Here is an 18399-nt window from a genome sequence, read left to right on the forward strand (position 1 = left end):
CAGTGTTTCATCACCTTTCTTGTCAAAAAAATGGCTGAACATCCCCAACTTTCTCAGTCTGCCCTCATAGTAGAGGTGTTTCAGCTCTCTGATCATTTCTCATGGCCCTAAATGTATTTGTTACTATACTAAAGGTCTTCATTCCCCCAAACCCAGACCAACTCCTCCGCGACAGGCAACTAAAACAAGACCATGTTGTTTCCCAGGGGTTCCTTCCCAGGTCACATTAGTTGTGTATAAACACACTGGTTCATTTTGTAACATCAGTGCTTCTACTACTTTTTCACTCTTTCTGGAGTCACAAATGCTATGTACCTGACTAAAAATGTGACAGTAGCTTGGTTCTCGTCATGACCTTAAACACCCCTCACCTCCATGTCAGTGCTTCTACTACTGTTTCACTCTTTTTGTGGTCACAGATGTTATGTACCTGACTTGTAATGTCCATTATGTTTCTCTGTTGTGAAGCATAGCAACAGGATAAGGTCATCACACAAATAAGGTAGATGCTCAGTCAGGTTCATTAGATGCAGAGCTCGCAACCAAGGGCATGGTGATACACACCCAAGCTCCCTTTCTAGCTCTGGCAACTTAAATTAGTGGTTTCAAAATGTCTACTTTAACTTGCCTCCTGAGTTCTATCCGTAGCTCAGGGTTTGGGTGTGGGGAGAGAAGTTGAGTGCAGAGATTACCATAAAGGAGTAAGGCTTGGAGCAGAGAGTTCAGACCTGAACCTCCATGCTAACAGCCAGTGCATTACATGTTTATACACAAAGTCTTACTACGTTATCTCAGGAGAGGGGCTGGTTTGAGAGGCTGTTACCACTTGCAGCTGTTAACATGAGGAAAGCAAGGAACGTGTGAAAGCAAGGAACGTTATCTTAAGCTAGGAAACCAGGACTGAGCTGTGCTGTCAGGAGTGAACTGACCTGGTTGTTTGGCTGCTGTGCATTTAGTTTGTTTGTCTAATACTGAAGTGATCCAGAATGTGCTGACTAAAAGCATGAGAATTGCTTGGTCCTCATCATGACCTTAAAAAGCCATCACCTCAACAGCTGAAGGTTTTTAAGAATGGGGCATTCTTAGCTGTCTTGGGCAGCCTGCTCCAGACCTTCACAACCCTTTTAGGGAAGAAATTTTTCCTAATGTCCAACATAAACCTCTTCTGGTGCAATGGGAGACCATTTCCTCTTGTCACACAGTATCACACAGTATCACCAAGGTTGGAAGAGACCTCACAGATCATCAAGTCCAACCCTTTACCACAGTGCCCAAGGCTAGACCATGGCACCAAGTGCCACGTCCAACCTTGCCTTGAACTGCCCCAGGGACGACGACTCCACCACCTCCCCAGGCAGCCCATTCCAGTGCCTAATGACTCTCTCAGGGAAGAACTTTCTCCTCACCTCGAGCCGAAATTTCCCCTGGCGCAGCCTGAGGCTGTGTCCTCTTGTTCTGGAGCTGGCCACCTGAGAGAAGAGAGCAACCTCCTCCTGGCCACAACCACCCTTCAGGTAGTTGTAGACAGCAATAAGGTCACCCCTGAGCCTCCTCTTCTCCAGGCTAACCAATCCCAGCTCCCTAAGCCTCTCCTCGTAGGGCTTGTGCTCGAGGCCTCTCACCAGCCTCGTCGCCCTTCTCTGGACACGCTCAAGCATCTCAATGTCCTTCCTAAACTGGGGGGCCCAGAACTGAACGCAGTACTCGAGGTGTGGTCTGACCAGTGCAGAGTACAGGGGCAGAATGACCTCCCTGCTCCTGCTGACCACACCACTCCTGATGCAGGCCAGGATGCCACTGGCTCTCTTGGCCACCTGGGCACACTGCTGGCTCATGTTCAGGCGGGTATCAATCAGTACTCCCAGATCCCTCTCTGTCTGGCTGCTCTCCAGCCACTCCGACCCCAGCCTGTATCTCTGCATGGGGTTGTTGTGGCCAAAGTGCAGCACCCTGCACTTTGAGCTATTGAACCCCATCCCATTGGCCTCTGCCCATCTGTACAGGCGGTCAAGGTCCCGCTGCAGAGCCCTTCTGCCCTCCAGCTCAGTCACATCTGCCCCCAGCTTAGTGTCATCTGCAAACTTGCTGATGACTGACTCGATGCCCTCATCCAGATCATCTATGAAGATGTTAAAGAGGATGGGGCCCAGCACTGATCCCTGAGGGACACCACTAGTGACTGGCCGCCAGCTGGATGTGGCACCATTCACCACCACTCTCTGGGTCCGGCCCTCCAGCCAGTTCCTAACCCAGCACAGAGTGTTACCATCCAAGCCGCGAGCTGACAGCTTAGCCAGCAGTTTGCTGTGGGGGACAGTGTCAAAGGCCTTGCTGAAGTCCAGATAGACCACATCCACAGGCCTCCCCACATCCACCAAGCGGGTCACCTGATCATAGAAGGAGATCAGGTTAGAAAGGCAGGATCTGCCCTTCCTAAACCCATGCTGGCTGGACCTGAGATCTTTGCCATCCCTCAGGTGCGCAGTTATTGGCCCCAAGAGAACCTGCTCCATCAGTTTCCCTGGCACTGAGGTCAGGCTGACGGGTCTGTAGTTCCCAGGTTCCTCCATCCGACCCTTTTTGTGGATGGGGACCACGTTGGCCATTTTCCAGTCTCCTGGGACCTCTCCGGTGAGCCAGGACTGCTGGAAAATGATGGAGAGTGGCTTGGCCAGCTCAGCTGCCAGCTCTCTCAGCACCCTATCATTTGTTCCTGGAGAAAAGTGCCTGACACCCACCTGGCTCCGACATCTTTTCAGGGAGTTGTAGAGAACAAGAAGGTTTCTCCTCAGCCTCCTTTTCTCCAGACTAAAAAAAAAAAAAAGTTCCCTCAGCTGCTGTGAACAGGACCTGTTCTCCAGACTCTTCACCAGCTTTGCTGACCTTCTATGGACCTGTTCCAGCACCTGAATCAGATGCCTGAGAGCCAAGCAGCTCCAGAGATTTCAGGGGAATTCCCAAAATGCCTACACAAAAATGGTGAGAGTTCTAAATCATTTGTAAAGTCACTTCTGGGAGTTAAGGGCTTCAGTTGGATACTTTGAATCCCATTAAGACTTCTTGGTATAAGATGAAGGGAAAATTCTATGTTATAATGACTCCCCTATGTTAGCAAGGGGGTTGGACTGTATGAGATCCCTTCTCACCCCTATGATCCAATGATTCTGTAACCTTGCCTGGCACAACTTGAGGCTATTTCCTCTTGTCTTATCACTAAAATGTTACCCAATTTGATCACAAGAAGCTTTCTAAGCTGAGAGCTGTAGTGAGGGGTGTGTTGGTCTCTTCTCCCCACTATGAACTGAGAGAAGGATAGAAAATGACCGCACCAGGGGAAGTTTAGATTGGCTGTTAGGAAACATTTTTGTACTGAAAGAGTGGTCAAGGCTTGGAACAGGCTGCCAGGGAAGTGTTGGAGTCACAGTACCTGGAGGTGTTCAAAGAACGTGTAGACATAGCATTTTGGGACATGGTTTATTTGGCACAGTGGTGCTGGGTTGACAGTTGGACTTGATGACCTTTGAGGTTTATTAGCAACCAAAATAATCCTGTGATGATTACTTTACTTTGTCAAAAAGTACAGAACCAGTTATGTACTGAGGTTTTGTTGCTTGGTTGGTTTATTTGGTTTACAGTCTAGTAGTAATATAGTGTTCAGTCTTCTAAATCCAGGACTAAACCATACTTACTAACCACAGGGCACTGTACTGACACTCTGTTGGGTGATATGTGAGCACTTTGTGCCCAGAAAATCAGGGGAGAGGTCGGCAGGGTCCTGCCTTGCTCATACCTTTCTGAAAAACGAGCCAACGTTGAAGCATGACATCTTGGCTTGGGACTGGTTGCGCAGAAGTTGCCGCTAGGAGATGCTGGCTTCCAAAAGATGAAAGTGGACACCGGCACACAGACTTCACACAGTGAGACTGCACAGGTGAAGCTGGGCTCGGGCCAGACAAATCACCTACCACAAACCATAAGAAGCCACCACAAACTTCAGAAACCACAAACCTCCAAACCACTCCCCGCACACCACCAAACTCCACAGCAAATCACAAGAGACCACCACAAACCACCAAAGCACTCACCACACACCACCAAACACAACAAACCACAAACCACTGGCGTAGCACTCACTACACACCACCAAACCTCACCACAAACCACCAAACCACTCACCACACACCACCAACCACAACAAACTACAAACCACTGGCGTAGCACTCACTACACACCACCAAACCTCACCACAAACCACCAAACCACTGGCAAACCACTCACCACAGAACCTCACCACAAACCAGCAAACCCCACGGCAAACCAAGGACCAAAGCCCGCCGAAAAAAAGCCACTCGGGAGCACCGCAAGTCAAGCCCGAGCAGCACGACACCGCCAGGGACGCTCGCAAGCAGAAGCCCAGACGGTGAAGGCGTTACCGGTCTCCCTGGCAGCAGGAGCCCCACCCCAGGCCAGTGATGCACATCGCGGCCGACCAATGGCAGCTCGCCTCGCGGGTGCGTGCGCGGCTCCGCCGTTGGCGGTGGTGGGCACGGCCAAGCGTGCGATGTCGGCGACGCCGTTCTGCCGGGCGGCTGTGCATGAGTGCGACGAGAAGAAGTTTGTGGACGAGGAGGAGGGAGGTGAGGGGCAAGCGGGACCTGTGCTGCTGCCTGGTATGGGAACGTCCATGCCCGGAAAGGGGCCGTGGCCTGACAGGAGGTAGGCAGCGATCGAGGCTGATTGAGGCAGTGATGGAGGCAGCGACCCAGGGCTGGCAGGAGAAAGGGCTATAAGGCTGAAAGGAGAAGCAACCGGCACTGAGAGAAGGAAGCCAGCCTCGCTTCCTCTTCATCACGGCGGCCCAGGGCTGCCGTATGTGGGAGGGGCAAGAAGGATAGAGGAAAGGTTTTTCCCGGGGAGGAAAGGAGTGCTCCATGTGCCCGCCGCTGGCTTCCTTGCCTGGCTGCTAGCTCTTGCCGACAGCCACTGCTAAGTTGCTGTCCCTGAGGCCTGATGTGGAGGGCTACGAATTGCAGTCGTGGTGGGGAATGATATATTTTACCTGGATCCTCGAGCGGTGAAAAACTTAAGAGGTATGATCCAACACTGGAAGTGTGCAGCTTCTTTTTGGTGCTGCTCCTTCCTCAGGTGGCCTGCTGATTGCAGCCTGACAGTGCTGACTGTGTTGGCTGTTGAGGGAATCATTGCAGCCACTGAGCCGTTCAGTATTTTTAGTCATACAGAAGCCAGCTACAGGTCCTGCTACCCTGCAGCTGCTTCTGTTGCTTCCTAAATACTTGGTATCTGGTCCTTAACCATTTATCACAGGGAACATGATGGCTGCACTCCAGGCATCTCTGAAGAACCCTCCCATCAACAGAAAGAACCAGGCAGTGAAGGTGAATAGGGACCAACTCACTCATGGCTTACACCTTGTCCTGATTTGAGCTAGAACAAAACCAGTTCTCACTTCAGTGATCTTTTTTACAGCCTTAACCCCTGACACTCCTTCCAAATCCTTTTTTGTTTCTATAACCCCACTAACCTTGCCAGGTGTGACTTTAAGAAGCCAAGGAAGTTAGGTTTAGAGTATTCCCTGATGTTAAAACATCTGTGTCCTTTGTTGATTTAATCTTACACTTTAACTTGGTGCCAGATCAGGTTTTGTGTGTTCTCCTACCTGGGCTGCTGGTGTGTTGTTGTGTCCTGGCTAACTCCACACATCACCAGGAGCCTGTGTCTGACCCAGAGCTGGCAGCATGTAGATGTAGTTGGCACTGAACTACTGAGGAGCCACAAATGCCGTCATCACCTTTGACTCAGGAAGCTGCTAGCACAGCCAGAGCCTGAACCTACAAAAGAGGGAGAGCTGCTGGTTATCACATGCAATTAAAGCTAAGCTGTGTGACTTGTAGTGTAAAAGGGGGGGAGATGCTCATTTGAAACAGGCAGGAAGGCTTTCTGATCGCTGGTTTCAGATTGTAGGTACCTTGACCTGGGGTAATTCCCATGTTTCTGTTTCCAGCAGGTGGAGGAGTGGGGTCTGTCGTGTGCATTCTGAGTGCCAGGAAAATGGTTCAATCCAGTAACGAGCAGCTGCTGCCCTCCAGGGCCTGGGAAGTGCCGGTGCAAAACCCAGAGGGCCAAATGCTGTTGCTGCCCTGTAGGCAGTGCCTGTCTCTTGGCTCGCCTTCTCTCTGCTGCTGTTGAATCTGACCAGTAGTGCCTATTGTGATCTCTTTTTATGTTCTCTTTTTGTTAAATTCCTGAAAAGGATGAAGGTGCAATTTTGTTTCTATCAGGAATATTTGGTACTGATAAACATTTCAGGGACAGCATCTAGTGATGTGTACAGCTTTGTCTTTAGGGTGATTGGCATTTGTGTGCAATTATGGCTGATTTCAACCTCACTTTCCAAGCAGGTGCTAAGGCACTGAGGGCAATGTCTTAATTCTCTTTGCCAGCCAAGCAATGTCTTGCCCTAAGATCTGTATTTGAGAAGTGAGTCAGCTGTTAATATAGGTAAGGGGGCTGTGCTTCCCTTGGTCAGCCTCTGAACCTACAACCTTCAACAGGACAGCAAGCAACAACTCCTTTCTGACCCCAATTTTCATTGCAGAGAGATGGGTATTTTTCTTACCCTCTCATCTCACAGCCTGCTCAGGTTCCTTTGTGATCAGTCAGGTTTCAGGTCCATAGCAGGGAGGTCATAGTTCTCCATCATGCAGCTGGGAGGATAGAACTTAAAAGGCTGATGGTCCATTTATGCTGGAGCCCAGCCCAGTGGAAGCAGCAATCCTGAAAAGAAGGAAGAACAGCTCTCACACAGCAGAGTCCTTCAGCAACTTGGTAGGGTTATTTTTCTCAAGCACAACAAAATGGCTACTGGTGTCCACTCTATCCCTGTAGAGCTCTCCCATGTTTTGTTTTCTAGTGTCTTAAGGGACACTAGAGAGTTCACATTACTGTTGGCTTGAGCCACAGTGTGTTAGCTAGAGGGCAGATTGGGTTCTAAAATAGAGGAGTACCTCACCAAGAACTGGGAAAGGCCAGGACATCCAGTGCCAGTGGCATCCTGGCCTGGATCACAAACAGTGTGGCCAGCAGGACAAGGGAGGTTATTCTTTCCCTGTACTCACAGTATCACAGTATCATCAGGGTTGGAAGAGACCTCACAGTTCATCAAGTCCAACCCTTAACCACAGAGCTCAAGGCCAGACCATGGCACCAAGTGCCACATCCAACCTTGCCTTGAACAGCCCCAGGGACGGTGACTCCACCACCTCCCTCGGCAGCCCATTCCAGTGGCCAATGACTCTCTCAGTGAAGAACTTTCTCCTCACCTCCAGCCTAAATTTCCCCTGGCACAGCCTGAGGCTGTGTCCTCTCGTTCTGGTGCTGGCCACCTGAGAGAAGAGAGCAACCTCCTCCTGGCCACAACCACCCCTCAGGTAGTTGTAGACAGCAATAAGGTCACCTCTGAGCCTCCTCTTCTCCAGGCTAACCAATCCCAGCTCCCTCAGCCTCTCCTCGTAGGGCTGTGCTCGAGGCCTCTCGCCAGCCTCGTTGCCCTTCTCTGGACACGCTCAAGCATCTCAATATCCCTCCTAAACTGGGGGGCCCAGAACTGAACACAGCACTCAAGGTGAGGTCTAACCAGTGCAGAGTACAGGGGCAGAATGACCTCCCTGCCCCTGCTGACCACACCATTCCTGATGCAGGCCAGGATGCCACTGGCTCTCTTGGCCTCCTGGGCACACTGCTGGCTCATGTTCAGGCAGGTATCAATCAGCATCCCCAGAGCCCTCTCTGGCTGCTCTCCAGCCACTCCGACCCCAGCCTGTATCTCTGCTTGGGGCTGTTGTGGCCAAAGTGCAGCACCCTGCACTTGGAGCTATTGAAGCCATCCCCTTGGACTCTGCCCATCTGTCCAGGCCGTCAAGGTCCTGCTGCAGAGCCCTTCTGCCCTCTAACTCCGTCACATCTGCCCCCAGCTTAGAGTCATCTGCAGACTTGCTGATGACTGACTCCATGCCCTCATCCAGATCATCAATGAAGATGTTAAAGAGGATGGGGCCCAGCACTGATCCTTGAGGGACACCACTAGTGACCGTCTGCCAATGGCACCATTGACCACCTCTCTCTGGGCTTGTCCCTTCAGCCAGTTCCTAACCCAGCACAGAGTGTTGCCATCCAAGCCGCGAGCTGACAGCTTAGCCAGCAGTTTGCTGTGGGGGACAGTGTCAAAGGCCTTGCTGAAGTCCAGATAGACCACATCCACAGGCCTCCCCACATCCACCAAGCGGCTCACCTGATCATAGAAGGAGATCAGGATGGAGAGGCAGGATCCGCCCTTCCTAAATCCATGTTGGCTGGACCTGAGCCCTTTGCCATCCCTCAGGTGCGCTTTTATCACCCCCAAGATAACCTTCTCCATCAGTTTCCCTGGCACTGAGGTCAGGCTGACAGGTCTGTAGTTCCCAGGTTCCTCCATCTGACCCTTCTTGTGGATGGGGATCACCTTGGCCAGTTTCCAGTCTCCTGGGACCTCTCTGGTGAGCCAGGACTGCTGGAAAATGATGGAGAGCAGCTTGGCCAGCTCAGCTGCCAGCTCTCTCAGCACCCTGGGATGGATCCCATCTGGTCCCATGGACTTGTGGGTGTCCAGGTGGCTCAGCAGGTCCTGAACTAATTCCTCAGGAATTTCCAGGGCAACACACCGCTCCCCGACCCCATCTCCCAGTTCAAGAGGCCACTTGCCCTGAACTCCTCCCTCCTTACTGCTGAAAACTGAGGTGAAGAAGGCATTCAGGACCTCAGCCTTTTCCTCGTCGTCAGTTATAGTGTTCCCCTCCTGCTCCAGTAAGCAGTGGAGCCTCTTCTGGCCCTTCTTTTTAGCACTGACACATTTATAACAGTGCTTTTTATTATCCTTCACAGCAGTGTCAGCCTAAGTTCTAGCTGGGCCTTAGCCTCTCTAATTTTTCTCCTGCATAATCTGGCTACCTCCTTAAACATGTCAGGAGAAGCCTTCCCCTCCTTCCAAAGGTGATACACCCTCTTTTTCTCCCCCAATTCCTTCAGGAGCTGTTTGCTCATCCATGCTGGTCGCCTTCCCTGCCGGCTCATCTTTCGGCACATGGGAACTGCCAGCTCCTGTGCCTTCAAGAGCTCCTGTTTAAAGTAGGTGCAACCATCCTGGACCCCTTTGTTCTCAAGGCCTGTGTGAGCAGACTCTGCCGGAGTGTAGTTGGTGTTTGTGCAGTGAAGTCTTTCGTTCTTGATTATGAAATGATGGCAGTGGAGACAAAAAACGGGAGAGTGCCAGGGGAGTTTAGCATGTGCTGGGTTAAAGGTCGAGGCTGTGCTCCCTGTAAAAGGCTTTTGGTGTGTGTTTGTGTGGTTTTTAACATCGTTTTACTTCTGAGATGTATTTAATGTGCCTTCCTTTCTACTTTCCAACTGCAGAGCTGTTGCTTCTCACTTGCAGCACTCTCTCAGAGGACAGGTAACTGGATTTTGTTTCCGTTCCAATGGTCTGTTGTAGCAGAAGGAAGCTGTGGCTGCCTGAGCCTGAGCCTCAACATCTGGAAGAGTTGGGAGATACCCTGGGTGCCTGTGAGGATAAAGGGATCTGATACACATCTTAGGGCAATGTGTGTAAGTATCTGCAGCATTCCTGAAAACTTGGTGCTAGTTAAAGCAGAGAGAGCAGTACTGGATGGTTTGTGCTGAGGGCCACGAGGATGATCAGAGGGTAGGAGCAGCTCTGCTCTGAGGACAGACTGAAAGAGTTGGGGCTGTGCAAGCTGGAGAAGAGGAGGCTCCAAGGTGGCCTTCTTGTGGCCTTCCAGTATCTGAAGCCCCCTGTGGCCTACAAAAAAGCTGGGGAGGGACTTCCTAGGCTATCAGGTAGTGAGAGGACTAGGGGGAATGGAGCAAAGCTGGAGGTGGGGAGATTCAGACTGGACGTGTGGAGGAAGTTGTTGAGCATGAGAGTGGCGAGAGCCTGTAATGGGTTGCCCAGGGAGATGGTTGAGGCCCCATCCCTGGAGGTGTTTAAGGCCAGGCTGGATGAGGCTCTGACCAGCCTGCTCTAGGGTAGGGTGTCCCTGCCCATGGCAGAGGGTTGGAACTGGATGATCTTTGTGGTCCCTTTGAGCCCTGACTGATTCTCTCTGCTATCCAGCTGCATTCTGCAATCCCTCTAAGAACAGATGCTGGCTTTGTAGAATGTCTCTGTAGGAGGTGTGAAAGGAATTGGGAGTCTCATCTGCCTGGACACAGAAACTCTGCTGTCTTTCACATGGCAGGGGAGTGATGATGCAGCAGAGGAGCAGGTGAGTGAGGCATGGGGCAGCCTCCTGAAAAGGCTGCTTGCAGCCTCAGATGTTTGCAATGCTTGAGAATCCTTGGCAAGCATTAAAAACATTAAACCCTGTAAGTGTTAGCCTGTGGTGTTTCAACAGATCAAAAGCTCTCCTTTTTAAGGTATACAAGAGTGGTATTGATGTGTAAAAGAGACTTGGAAATGCCCCCCCATCTCCTCTATGATATGTAAAGGCTTCTAGAAAATAAAACCAACTCCTAGGTAGAATTATGAAATATAACTTGTGTATATGTAAATTGAAACCAGTGGATTTTCCTTTGTGTGTCTTGGGTGTTTGGAAAGTGCTTGCCAGCAGGAGTGGGAAATAATGCTCATTAAACTTGAAAATGAAGTTTCAGCTTGCCCAGCTGCCTCTCAGCATTGCTGTCCCTACTACAGAGGGGTGGGCCGGCTGCATCCCTCTCTGGAGGAAGGGAGGGGTGGCTTGCTGTGCTTCAGAGCCTACAAAGAGGGGACTCTTGGACTGAGATGACCTTCAAGAGCAGGACAGCTGCGCAGCAGTGCTGCGCCCCTTGCTGTTTGTACCTAGCAGCAGCCCTGTGCTATGCCTTCTGCCTTATCCCCAGAAGGGATTTGCTAGGTGAAATGTTCATGTTCTTTCCCCATGTCTCAGTTTCCCTGACTAGAAAATGAGTCATGAAAGGGCAAACTGCTGTGCTATGCTCCAGCAAAGAGCAAAGGCTGCTCACCCTCCAGAGCCAAGCCGCCAGCCCATCACTGCCTTGCATACACTTCTGTCACCAGCTCCTCCTCAGCCCGCTGGGCTTTTTGTCACTCAGCAGGCATTGGGGCTTGTTTTGTCTGCTGCGTTCCCTCAGCACGCCCACCCACCTACTTCTTCCTGACTGCTGCATAATGGGCCTGAAAACACAGACCTCAAATGCACATCTGACATTGAATTTGGACATGAGAGTTTAATGAGGCTGTGGCGGTTCTGCCACTCACAGCCTCCACATCCTGCACCTTGCACTCGCATTTCCTTAATGACATGTGTCCCCACCACACGTGTGTGAGTGCACACTTAACATGCACGTGCTCCCCAACATCACCCACCCTTTGCAGAACCCTTGCTCCCAGCTGCTCTCTGCAGGGGTGTTGGACAAGATGAACTTGGAGGGTTCCTTCCAACCCGATGCAGTCTGTGATTCTGCAGACTGCTCTCTCTCTCTGTGCCTCCTCCCAGGGTGCTGAGGCCATAGGGCAGATGTGATCGATAGAGATTCAGTCTCCACATCTAGTAAATCAAAACCCTTCTGTGCTAGTTTGAAGCAAGCTAGAATGTCTTGGTGAGAAGAACTAGATCATAGGCTGTGAAAGGGAAACAATGGTGATGTCTACGCCCCTTGCTGAAGAAGAAAGGAAAACATTAGATAACACTCTCTGCCTTGGGCTTCTGACTGAGCTGCATCTCCCTAACCCACCTTTGCTTCATAACCTTTTGGCTGAACCTCTATTCTTCTTTAGGACTGGGGTAAGGTTGAGAGGGGCAGGGGGAAGGTGCGGCGGTGGTTGAGAGTCCCTCCTGGGGACTCAGGGTTCTGAGAGGGGAGTTGTGCTTCTGTATCACCTTTTATCTTGTCTATTTCTGTATATAATTGTATATACTGTAAATATCTGCTTGTATATTGTGCTAGCTGTAAATAAATAGCTTCATGTATATTCCCAGAGCCAGCTGAGTCTAGTCTGGGTGATTTCTAAAGTGTGGGGGGGTGGGGAACACCCAAACCATCACACCTTCTCACACAAAGATGGTCCTGGAAATGGGAAAGAGCAGCAACTTAGTAAATTGAAGCACAATTTTCTTCACTCCCATTAACCACTAAGCTTGGGTTCCTCCCACATGCAGCTCTGAGGAGCATGCAGGGGTACAGACAAGAGAAGGACAGCAAGAGGCAGGGTCTTCTCCTGGTGCCCTGAGGGTCTGCCGCTGTCCAGCAGTGTTGTTAAGCTCAAGTTTGGGTCCTGTCTGGCCTCCCAGCCTTAGGAGTTTAGTCTCTGCAGGCTCAAACTCCTTGCTTGTGGCCTGTCTCCCTGAACTTTTAACTCCAAGCCCATATAGACTCCTTCTCAGATTCTTGTCCCTGCAGTGACCCTGAAAAATGGACATCAGCACCTCTTCACTCACCTTCTTCCTTTCCCTGGGTCAGACCCCCCCAGGACCAAGGTCAGGGCGTCTTTCTGGACACAGAAATCTCAAGCCCAAGCATTCCTGCAAGAATTCTGGGGCTGCAGGAAGAGTAAGGAGCAGCTGCAGCTGAAAGTGCCAAGCAGGGGGAGAGATGGGAGCTGCAAGCTGCACCAAAGGACCTGGCCCAAACACCAGAAGTGGCTGTTAGGAAAAGGTGGAAGGTGCCACAAAGCTGCTGCTGCACCCCGAGCAGGAGCCAGCATTGAACACTCAGACAGGCTGATGAAAGGCTGTAGATTCCCAACCCTGCACTCCAGGAGCTGTGCAGGCTGAAATAGTCCAGCTCTGAGTCAGACCCTGGGACTCAGCTAGCTGCTCCCAGCCAAAGTAGCTGGTGGACAGGGCTCCCTCCTGGAGGCAGATGCTGGCCAAGAGGTCAGTGTTGCTCCTGACTGCAAGAGACTACAATCCAGTTGCTCTTCATTCAGAGCTGGGAATGTTCTGGTGGCTCAGTGGCTGCCTTGTCCAAGGCTGATCCTTTGTGCCAGGTGAGTGGAAACAGCAGTGGGGGCTGCTGGAGAGCCACCCTCAGCCGCAGGAGATGATGGATCTCCTCTTCTGAAGCTTTGACCATGAAGTACAGATTTTAAGCAGTGTTTGTTTAAAATATTCAGCCTGCCAGGTAAAAAAGAATACTCCTACACACCAGGAATGGAGGGAAAGATGGGGGATAGGGGCTGCATTCCCTGCTTGGAGGAGGGGGAGAGAAGCAAACAGGAGAAAGGTGTTTCCTCAGCATCCCTCCTGCTGGATGTGCAGCCCAAGACGTGTGCCACCTGCACTGCAGCTTTGCCTGCCTCTCAGGCCCCACAGCAGCCTTCAGGAGTGTTTTGCACCCTCCATCCCATGTGCAGGTCAGCCCAAAGACAGCTTAGGTGCTCAGAGGGCACAAAGAAGGTGAGGAGGTAAGGAAACACTCCCGTCTACGCCCACCTCTCCTTACCTAAAAGCACAATCCTTTCTCTAATTAAGACTTCATCTCTTCAGCTAACGTGGCCAAGGGGCACATCAGTAGCAGGTGAAATCCAGGAGTGGTGGTTGAGATCTCCCTCATCAAAGACAAATGCATCACCTCTGCTCTGGGCACATCCCTGCCCTGCCAGTCACCAGCCCCTGGATTGCCACCTGATGCTGAAGAGGCAGGTAGGCCCTGGCTGCAGTACAAAGAGATTTCTCCTCTACCTTGCAGCACTTTCCAGGCTAAGGCAGGTTTTCACTGTCTTCTGAGGTGGGTTTCAGGTGGAAGAGACTGCAGGTAGCACTGGTGAAGAGAGAGGACCCGGCTGCCCAGGGAGGTGGTGGAGTCACCGTCCCTGGAGGACTTCAAGAAAAGACTGGATGAGGCACTTAGTTGACTGGCTAGGGCTGGGGGATAGGTTGGACTGGATGATCTTGGAGGTCTCTTCCAACCTGGTTGATTCTATGATTCTATGACTCAGCATGTCCTGCCCCAAGAAGCTCATTCAAATAATTGGATACATCTCACAGCAGGGCACAGGTTGCAGAGGGATGCTCAGGAAAGCACAGCTCTCCCCCCCCCAGCAAACAGACACCAGAAGGGTGCTGCTAAGCACACATGGTGCCCTGGGCAGCTTGCTCTAGTGGAGGTGTCCCTGCTGACTGCAGGTAGTTGGACAAGATGACCCTTGAGGGTCCCCAAATCTGAGTTTGGGGAAAATGCAATGAGGCTGATTTAAAAGTTATTAAATAATTTATTAATAGACACAAAATAATTCCTCCAAACTTATTTACAACTCTCCACACAAGTTCTTGGATGCTGTTAGCAGAACTATTTTACAGAATGCCTCTGTACAATGGAATTTTGAAAGGCTTCAGAAAATGTCTTTAATAGAGAGCCTGGCAGCATCATTCACCACATGTGAGGTTGATTAAAATCCTTTAGCAACTTGAACAAAGAATGAAGAATACTCACTAGTCCTGATGGCTGTGGCCCAAAACATAAGCAGGAAAATATTCAACAGGAGTCCTGTGGCAAATTCCACACGGGCTGCAAAGTGGAATCAGCTGCTGGCTGAGGTGGCTGAGGTGAGGGGTGGGCGAGCGGCAGGTGAGCGAGGAATGAAGGAGCATGCAAGCTCCTTATTCACCTGTTCAGCCCCATTGATAGGGTAATGGCTGAGGCTAATGGTCTCATTGGCCACACGGTCACCCAATCACCTCTGGCAATCACCCAAGTAGACCCAAAAATGGAAGAACCCACAGGCTGTTGTCTGCCAAAAATGGGGGGTGCATAGGCCTTGCACACGACAGGGGCATGGTCCCCGTGGAACCCCTCTCAGGCAAGCAGACTAAACCAGACAGGGTTGCCTGGGTTTCTTTGTCCTGTTTTCCCGCCTCTGGCTGCAATGCAGACAGGCAGGTAAATAAGACAGGACATGCTTAAGCCCATTTTACATCCTTTGGGACTATTCAGCACACCAGGCACAGGGGCAGGCAGTAACCCCGAAGCTGCTCACTGTTGCCGCCCCTCTTAAGGGGGTGTGCGGGCCCCTAAATTGGGTCTGGCAGCATCCAAAGGGCCTGGGGATATGAAAGGTGGGGTGAGAGGCATCCAAAGGGCTGTGGGGCATATAGAGGCATCTGTAAGCCTCTGGAGTTTCCCCCGTGGACTCCTGGAGGTTCCCAAAGGATCTGGGCAGTGTCTCAGTGAAGATGTGTGGCCTCTGTGGGGTGTCACAGGATTTGGGCGGGATCTGAGTGGTTCCCGGTGACCTCTTTAGGGGTCTCCGTGGGGTCCCCCCACAGTACGTGGGCTCTGCTGTGGAGTCTCAAGGCTTGGGGAGCTGAGGATTTGGGGGTCTGCCCCTCTGGTTTTCAGTGTCCAGGTGTGCCTGGACCCGCCAGCCATTGCCCTGCTGGCATGTACAGGTGATCTGAGGGCATCTAAAGGGGTTTTGGGAGCAGCAAGGGGGTCTGAGGGCTATCGAAAGGTCTTTTAGGGGCATCTGAAGGGGTCTGGGGGCATCAAAATGGGGTTTGTGGGTATCTGAGGGGGGCGTGAGGCCTCTCACTCTTCCCCTGGGGGCTCCTGGGGGTGTCTGGAGGATCCCAGAGGAGTTGGGGGTGCTCTCAGTGAGGTTTGGTGTTCTCTGTGGAGCCCTCACAGTATCTGGGCTCGTCTGTGGAGCTGTGGGGTGTTGTTTTTGGGGTGCCTCAGGATTTAGGGAGGTCTTTCTCTGTATTTCAGTGTCCTCTGAGGGCCTGGGACCTGCAGCCATGCCCCGTGCAGGGTGTCAAGGCAGTCTGGGGGTGTGCAGAGGGTCTCTGAGGGTGGCAGAGAGGATCTGGGTCCTTGTATAGGGAGTCTGAGAGCATCTGGAGGGGTTATGGGCTCTCCAAAAAAGGGTCTGTAAGCCTGTGAAGGGGGTCTGTGTACATGTGAGGTGAGTCTGGGGCTATCAAAGTGGGATCTGGGTGCATCTAAAGGGTTCTGGTGTCATATAGAGGTGTCTGGGGGGGTCTCTGGGAAGCTATGCAGATGGCGTACGTGTGGCTGCTGTGACTAAGGGCAGCTACGCAAGCGGCGTAAGTCACCGCTGTGAATAACAGCACTGCTCAAACTCCTCCTTTTTCCTTTTTTTTTCTTCTTTCCCCTTCTTTTCCCTTTTTTCCCTTCTTTTTCCTTTTTAAATACGTTTTCCTTCTTTTTCCTTTTTTCCTCCCTTTATCCTCTTCTCCTTTTTTCAATCCTTTTTTCTCATTTTTTCCCTTTTCTTTTTTCCCCTTTCTTTTCTCCTTTCTTTCCTTTTCTCTTTCTTTGCTTTTTTTCCTTGTTTCCTCTTTTTTTTTTTCTCCTTTTTTCCTTTTTTTCTCTTTCCTTTTCAGACAAGCTCAAGCTCATCCAGGAGGAGCAGATCTTGAGGAACATCCCCCACGAGACGCAGGGGGCAAAAGAGGCTCAGTCAGGTAAAGCTTTCTGTAGAGTTTGTGCTCCTTCTGGCAGTCAGTTGCACATATTCAGACGAGTAGAAGCATGGAGTTGTTCCTGTTGGAGAAGAGCTTCCAAATCATCCAGTGCAGCCCTTAAGCCAGCACTGCCAGGTCGCCTCTAAACCATGTCCCTGAGCAGCACAGCTGTAGGACTTTCCGCTCCCCCTACGGATGGGGACTCCAGTACTGTGCTGGGCAGCCTGTTGCAGGGCCTAAGAACTCTTCTGGGGAGGAGACTGTTCCTCCTGTCCAATCTAAACCTTCCCTGGTGCAACCCAAGGTCATTTCCTCTCATGCTGTAATTTGTTAGCTGGGAGAAGGGATCAAGCCCAGCCTGGCTCCAGCCTCCAGAGAGAGGGCGTCCACAACCTCCCTGGGCAAGGTGTGCCAGCGTCTCCCCAGCCTCTCTGTGAAGAATTTCTTCCTAATGTCTGTTCTGACTCTCTCCTTTTCCAGTGTCAGTCCCTTCCTTTTTGACTTCCTTACCAGAGAAAGGCTTTTTTTTTTCCACAGTGTGAGCAGATCAAGAGGCTTAAATGAACATTTCTGCTCTGCTCCCCAAACTTCAGTTTGAACTCCATAAACGTGGGGGCCAAAGCCCCCAGCAGTCAGAAACTGAGGCAGTAATCCACCCCCGTCTCTTTGCTTTCTTTCGATGCTGTTTTTCTCTTGTTTTTAGTCTGGTGAAGACTCTTCAGCTTCTAGGGGGACATGTCTGAAGCTGGATGTGCACGGAAAGAGAAGTGAGCGCGGCCGGTCCTCATGGTCTGCCCCTGCCGCTCGTCCCCTTGCTGCGGTGTGGAGCATGGCAGCCAGCAGGGTGAGTGCAGCTTGGCCTTTTCCAGCTGGCAGGAGGTGAAGTTTGTCCTTCCTCGTGTGGAGCTCCTAAGTGCGTAGGACACAGGTTTGCTGCATGGCAGCACTGGAGAATGGAAGCACGCTGAGGCTCTCAGACTTGCAAGCATCTCTGCAGTCTGACTGTGCTGGTTTGCCATGGTTTGGAGCTCTGCCCCAGAGGGTTGTTCTGAGCTGCCTTTGAAGAGGTCTGCTGCAAATGAAGCCCTGCAGCTAAGCAAAGGCAGAGGCCACCAAGCTCAGCAGGAGCCAGCAGTGTGCACTTGTGGCTGAGAAGGCCAGCAGGATGCTGGGGCGCGTGCTGAGCGTGAGCAGCAGGTTGTGGGAGGTTCTCCTGCCCCTGTGCTCTGTCTTAGCGAGTCCAGACCTGGGGTGCTGAGTCCAGTTGTGGGCTCGCCAGTTGAAGAGAGACAGGAAACTACTGGAGAGAGTGCAGTGGAGGTGCCAGAGGTGCTGAGGGGCCTGGAGCAGCTGTGTGAGGAGGAAAGGCTGAGAGCCCTGGGGCTGCTGAGCCTGGAGAAGAGCAGCCTGAGAGGGGAGCTGATGAATGCTCAGGAGGAGTGAAGGGGTAGGGGCCAGGAGGATGGGGCCGGACTCTTGTGCACGGTGCTCAGTCACAGAAGATGGGGCAGTGAGCTCTAACCTGACCCCAGGAGGTTGCAGCTGAATGTGAGAAGAGACTTCTTTGTGAGGGTGCTGGAGCCCTGGAGCAGGCTGCCCAGAGAGGCTGAGGAGTCTCCTTGTCTGGAGGGATTCCAGCCCCAGCTGGCCAATGCTGGGCAAGCTGCTGTGGGTGCCCTGCTTTAGCAGCACGATTGGACCAGAGGCCCCTTCCAACCCTAAAAATACTCCAAGCCAACAAACAAAAACCCCTCCAAAATGAAACTGCCAATCGTGCCAAAAAGGTGAGAAAGTGATAGTTTTCAAGAGCTCCTCACTCTGGAGTGAGGTGGGGGTTGAGCTCTTCTCTCTATTACCCTGAGACAGAAGGAGAGGAAATGGCCTGAAATGGTGCCAG

The 18399-nt window shown here is 51.7% G+C and overlaps 1 protein-coding gene and 2 long non-coding RNA genes across 4 annotated transcripts in view; 2 read left to right on the forward strand and 1 right to left on the reverse strand.

Moving 5' to 3' along the window:
• Nucleotides 1-18399, reverse strand: part of LOC135174536 (ral guanine nucleotide dissociation stimulator-like 1) — a 44864-nt gene that overhangs the window by 17170 nt on the left and 9295 nt on the right. The gene's annotated exons all lie outside the window — the stretch shown is intronic.
• On the forward strand, nt 4590-10409 carry LOC135174531 (uncharacterized). 2 transcript variants are annotated; one of them, XR_010301959.1, is made up of 3 exons: nt 4590-4637; nt 9466-9657; nt 10187-10409. It is a non-coding gene; the product is annotated as an uncharacterized LOC135174531 (long non-coding RNA). The 2 variants fall into 2 exon arrangements; XR_010301958.1 differs by having other exon boundaries at nt 4614-4716; nt 9545-9657.
• LOC135174532 (uncharacterized) lies at nt 5219-6482 on the forward strand. The gene is made up of 2 exons (XR_010301960.1): nt 5219-5396; nt 6023-6482. It is a non-coding gene; the product is annotated as an uncharacterized LOC135174532 (long non-coding RNA).

This window comes from Pogoniulus pusillus, unplaced genomic scaffold (genome assembly GCF_015220805.1).
Source record: "Pogoniulus pusillus isolate bPogPus1 unplaced genomic scaffold, bPogPus1.pri scaffold_74_arrow_ctg1, whole genome shotgun sequence".
Classification (NCBI taxonomy): Eukaryota; Metazoa; Chordata; class Aves; order Piciformes; family Lybiidae; genus Pogoniulus; species Pogoniulus pusillus.